This window comes from Triticum dicoccoides, chromosome 5A (assembly GCF_002162155.2).
Source record: "Triticum dicoccoides isolate Atlit2015 ecotype Zavitan chromosome 5A, WEW_v2.0, whole genome shotgun sequence".
Classification (NCBI taxonomy): Eukaryota; Viridiplantae; Streptophyta; class Magnoliopsida; order Poales; family Poaceae; genus Triticum; species Triticum dicoccoides.
Window position 1 is genome coordinate 15,753,011 of NC_041388.1, and position 6,636 is coordinate 15,759,646.

The window sequence follows — 6,636 nt, forward strand, 5'->3', positions numbered from 1 at the left end:
ATGATGAGATTGATGAAAGTGGGATTGAAAGAAATAAAAATCTAGATGTTGCTAAACCCACTATATTGGATTTCAAGGAATTTAATTATGAAAATTGCTCTTTGATTGATTGTATTTCCTTGTTGCAATCCGTGCTAAATTCTCCACATGCTTATAGTCAAAATAAAGCCTTCACCGAACATATTGTTGATCCCTTGATGCAATCTTATGAAGAAAAACTTGAGTTGAAAGTTTCTATCCCTAGAAAACTCTATGATGAGTGGGAACCAACTATTAAAATTAAAATTAAAAATCATGAGTTTTATGCTTTGTGTGATTTGGGTACTAGTGTCTCTACTATTCTCAAGACTTTGTGTGATTTACTAGATTTCCGTAATTTTGATGATTGCTCTCTAAATTTGCATCTTGCGGATTCCACTAGGGGAGTGTATGGTCCTTATTGGACCATACGGGAATAGAAGAGAGAGGCCAAAAGGAAGGAGGCCTGCGCCCCCCCTCTGGTACGAATTGGACAAGGGGTGCAGCCCCCTTTTCCTTCTCCCACTCCTCCTCTTTCCTTCTCTCATACTCCAACAAGGAAAGGAGGAGTCCTACTCCCGGTAGGAGTAGGACTCCCCCTTGGCGCGCCCTCCTCCTAGGCCGGCCGCCTCCCCCTTGCTCCTTTATATACAGGGGTAGGGGGGAACCTCTAGACACACAAGTTGATCAAGTTGATCATCTCTTAGCCGTGTGTGATGCCCCCTCCACCTTAGTCCACCTCGATAATACTGTCGCGATGCTTAGGCGAATCCCTGCGTCGCTAGAACATTAACATCGTCACCACGCCGTCGTGCTGACGAAACTCTCCCTTAACACTCGGCTGGATCGAAGTTCGAGGGACGTCATCGGGCTGAATGTGAGCTAAACTCGAAGGTGTCGTGCATTCTGTACTTGGATCGGTCGGATCGTGAAGACGTACGACTACATCAACCGCGTTGTGCTAACGCTTATGCTTTTGGTCTACGAGGGTACGTGGACAACACTCTCCCCTCTCGTTGCTATGCATCACCATGATCTTGCGTGTGTGTAGGAAAATTTTGAAATTACTACATTCCCCAACAGTGGCATCCGAGCCAGGTTTTATGCGTTGATGTTATGCACGAGTAGAACACAAGTGAGTTGTGGGCGATATAAGTCATACTGCTTACCAGCATGTCATACTTTGGTTCGGCGGTATTGTTGGATGAAGCGGCCCGGACCGACATTACGCGTACGCTTACGCTAGACTGGTTCTACCGACGTGCTTTGCACACAGGTGGCTGGCGGGTGTCAGTTTCTCCAACTTTAGTTGAACCGAGTTTGGCTATGCCCGGTCCTTGCGAAGGTTAAAACAGCACCAACTTGACAAACTATCGTTGTGGTTTTGATGCGTAGGTAAGAATGGTTCTTGCTAAGCCCGTAGCAGCCACGTAAAACTTGCAACAACAAAGTAGAGGACGTCCAACTTGTTTTTGCAGGGCATGTTGTGATGTGATATGGTCAAGACGTGATGAGATATAAGTTGTTGTATGAGATGATCATGTTTTGTTGAAGTTATCGGCAACTGGCAAAATCCTTATGGTTATCTCTCTATTGCATAAGATGCAAGCGCCAAATAATTGCTTTACTTTATCGCTATGCGATAGCAATAGTTGCAAGAGCAATAGTTGGTAAGACGACCATGTGACGACACATTGATATAGACCAAGATGATGGAGATCATGGTGTCACGTCGGTGATGATGGAAATCATGATGATGTTTTGGAGATGGAGATCAAAGGCATAAGATGATGATGGCCATATCATGTCACATATTTTGATTGCATGTGATGTTTATCTTTTATGCATCTTATCTTGCTTTAATTGACGGTAGCATTATAAGATGATCTCTCATTAAATTTCAAGATAAAAGTGTTCTCCCTAAGTATGCACCGTTGCCAAAGTTCGTCGTGCCCAGACACCACGTGATGATCGGGTGTGATAAGCTCTACGTCCATCTACAATGGGTGCAAGCCATTTTTGCACACGCAGAAATACTCGGGTTAAACTTGGTGAGCCTAGCATATGAAGATATGGCCTCGGAACACTGGAGACTGAAAGGTCGAGCGTGAATCATATAGTAGATATGATCAACATAATGATGTTCACCATTGAAAACTACTCCATTTCACGTGATGATCGGCTATGGTTTAGTTGATATGGATCACGTGATCACTTAGATGATTAGAGGGATGTCTATCTAAGTGGGAGTTCTTAAGTAATATGATTAATTGAACTATAATTTATCATGAACTTAGTCCTGGCAGTATTAGCATATCTATGTTGTAGATCAATAGCTCGCGTTTAGCTCCCCTGTTTTATTTTTGATATGTTCCTAGAGAAAACTAAGTTGAAAAATGTTAGTAGCAATGATGCGGATTGGATCCGTGATCTGAGGTTTATCCTCATTGCTGCACAGAAGAATTATGTCCTTAATGCACCTCTAGGTGACAGACATATTGCAGGAGCAGATGCAGACGTTATGAACGTTTGCTAGGTCAATATGATGACTACTTGATAGTTTAGTGCACCATGCTTAACAGCTTAGAATCAGTACTTCAAAGACGTTTTGAACGTCATGGAACATATGAGATGTTCTAGGAGTTGAAGTTAAATATTTCAAGAAAATACCCGAGTTGAGAGATATGAAGTCTCCAACAAGTTCTATAGCTAAAAGATGTAGGAGAATAGCTCAAGAAGTGAGCATGTGTTCAGATTGTCTGGGTACTACAATTGCTTGAATCAAGTGGGAGTTAATCTTCCAGATAAAATAGTGATTGACAGAATTCTCTAGTCACCATCACCAAGTTAGTAGAACTTCGTGCTGAACTATAGTATGCAAGGGATGATGAAAACGATTCCCGAGCTTTTCATGATGATGAAATCGATGAAGGTAGAAATCAAGAAAGAGCATCAAGTGTTGATGATTAACAAGACCACTAGTTTCAAGAAAAGGGCAAAGGGAAAGAAAAGGAACTTCAAGAAGAATGGCAAGCAAGTTGCTGCTCAAGTGAAGAAGCCCAAGTCTGGTCCTAAGCCTGAGACTAAGTGCTTCTACTGCAAAGGGACTGGTCACTGGAAGCGGAACTGCCCCAAGTATTTGGCAGATAAGAAGGATGGCAAAGTGAACAAAGGTATATTTGATATACAGATTATTGATGTGTATTTTACTAGTGTTCATAGCAACCCCTCGGTATTTGATACTGGTTCAGTTGCTAAGAGTAGTAACTCGAAACGGGAGTTGCAGAATGAACAGAGACTAGTTAAGGGTGAAGTGATGATGTGTGTTGGAAGTGGTTCCAAGATTGATATGATCATCATCGCACACTCCCCATACTTTCGGGATTATTGTTGAACCTAAATAAGTGTTATTTGGTGTTTGCGTTGAGCATGAATATGGTTTGATCATGTTTATTGCAATACAGTTATTCATTTAAGTAAGAGAATAAATTGTTGTTCTGTTTACATGAATAAAACCTTCTATGGTCATACACCCAATGAAAATAGTTTGTTGGATCTCGATTGTGGTGATACACATTCTCATAATATTGAAGCCAAAAGATGCAAAGTTAATAATGATAGTGCAACTTATTTGTGGCACTGCCGTTTAGGTCATATTGGTGTAAAGCGCATGAAGAAAATCCATGCTGATGGGCTTTTGGAATCACTTGATTATGAATCAGTTGATGCTTGCGAACCGTGCCTCATGGGCAAGATGACTAAGACTCTGTTCTCCAGAACAATGGAGCAAGCAACTGACTTATTGGAAATAATACATACTGATGTATGCAGTCCGATGAATGTTGAGGCTCGCGACGGGTATCGTTATTTTCTAACCTTCACAGATGATTTGAGCAGATATGGGTATATCTACTTGATGAAACATAAGTCTGAAACATTTGAAAAGTTCAAAAACTTCAGAGTGAAGTGGAAAATCTTCGTGACAAGAAAATAAAGTTTCTATGATCTGATCGCAGAGACAAATATTTGAGTTACGAGTTTGGTCTTCAATTAAAACAATGTGGAATAGTTTCACAAAATCGTGCCACCTGGAACACCACAGCATAATGGTGTGTCCGAACATCATAACCGTACTATTATTGAATATAATGCAATCTATGATGTTTCTTACCGATTAACCACTATAGTTTTGAGGTTATGCATTAGAGACAGCTACATTCACGTTAAATAAGGCACCATCTAAATCCGTTGAGACGACACCGTATGAACTATGGTTTGGCAAGAAAACTAAGCTGTCGTTTCTTAAAGTTTGAGGTTGCAATGCTTATGTGAAAAAGTTTCAACCTGATAAGCTCAAACCCAAATCGGAGAAATGCGTCTTCATAGGATACCCAAAAGAAAATGTTGGGTACACCTTCTATCACAGATCCGAAGGCAAGATATTCATTGCTGAGAATGGATCCTTTCTAGAGAAGGAGTTTCTCTCGAAAGAAGTGAGTGGGAGAAAAGTAGAACTTGATGAGGTAACTATACATTCTCCCTTATTGGAAAGTAGTTCATCACAGAAATCTGTTCCTATGACTACTACACCAATTAGTGAGGAAGCTAATGATGATGATCATGTAACTTCAGATCAAGTTACTACCGAACCTCATAGGTAAACCAGAGTGAGATCCGCACCAGATTGGTACGGTAATCCTGTTCTGGAGGTCATGTTACTTGACCATGACGAACCTACGAACTATGAGGAAGCGATGATGAGCCCAGATTCCGCGAAATGGCTTGAGGCCATGAAATCTGAGATGAGATCCATGTATAAGAACAAAGTATAGACTTTGATTGACTTGCCCAAAGATCGGCGAGCCATTGAGATTAAATGGATCTTCAAGAGGAAGACGGACGCTGATAGTAGTGTTACTATCTACAAAGCTAGAATTGTCGCAAAAAGGTTTTCGACAAGTTCAAGGTGTTGACCACTATGAGAATTTCTCACTCGTATCTATGCTTAAGTCTGTCCGAATCATGTTAGCTATTGCCGCATTTTATGAAATCTGGCAAATGGATAAACAAAACTGCATTCCTTAATAGGATTTATTAAAGAAGAGTTGTATATGATGCAACAAGAAGGTTTTGTCGATCCTAAAGGTACTAACAAAATATGCAAGCTCCAGCGATCCATCTATGGACTGGTGCAAGCATCTCGGAGTTGGAATATACGCTTTGATAAGTTGATCAAAGCATATAGTTTTATACAGACTTGCAGTGAAGCCTGTATTTACAAGAAAGTGAGTGGGAGCACTACAACATTTCTGATAAGTATATGTATGACATATTATTGATCGGAGATGATGTAGAATTATTCTGCAAAGCATAAAGGAATGTTTGAAAGGAGTTTTTTTCAAAGAAAGACCTCGGTGAAGTTGCTTACATATTGAGCATCAAGATCTATAGAGATAGATCAGGACGCTTGATAAGTTTTTCAATGAGTACATACCTTGACAAGATTTTGAAGTAGTTCAAAATGGAACAGTCAAAGAAGGAGTTCTTGCCTGTGTTACAAGGTGTGAAGTTGAGTAAGACTCAAAACCCGACCACGGCAGAAGATAGAGAGAGAATGAAAGTCATTCCCTATGCCTCAGCCATAGGTTCTATAAAGTATACCATGCTGTGTACCAGACCTATTGTATACCCTGCCCTGAGTTTGGCAAAGGAGTACAATAGTGATCTAGGAGTAGATCACTGGACATTGGTCAAAATTATCCTTAGTGGAATAAGGATATGTTTCTCGATTATGAGAGTGACAAAAGGTTCGTCGTAAAGGGTTACGTCGATGCAAATTTTGACACTAATCCAGATGACTCTAAATCTCAATCTGGATACATATTGAAAGTGGGAGCAATTAGCTAGAGTAGCTCTGTGCAGAGCATTGTTGACATAGAAATTTGCAAAATACTTAAAGATCTAAATGTGGCAGACCCGTTGACTAAACTTCTCTCACAAGAAAAACATGATCACACCTCAGTACTCTTTGGGTGTTAATCACATAGCGATGTGAACTACATTATTGACTCTAGTAAACCCTTTGGGTGTTGGTCACATCTCGATGTGAACTATGGGTGTTAATCACATGGTGATGTGAACTATTGGTATTAAATCACATGGCGATGTGAACTAGATTATTGACCCTAGTGCAAGTGGGAGACTGAAGGAAATATGCCCTAGAGGCAATAATAAAGTTATTATTTATTTCCTTATATCATGATAAATGTTTATTATTCATGCTAGAATTGTATTAACCGGAAACATAATACATGTGTGAATACATAGACAAAAAGATGTCACTAGTATGCCTCTACTTGACTAGCTTGTTGATCAAAGATGGTTATGTTTCCTAACCATAGACATGAGTTGTCATTTGATTAATGGGAACACATCATTAGGAGAATGTTGTGATTGACTTGACTCATTCCGTTAGCATAGCACTTGATCGTTTATTTTGTTGCTATTGCTTTCTTCATGACTTATACATGTTCCTATGACTATTAGATTATGCAACTCCCGTTTACCAGAGGAACACTTTGTGTGCTACCAAACATCACAACGAAACTGGGTGATTAT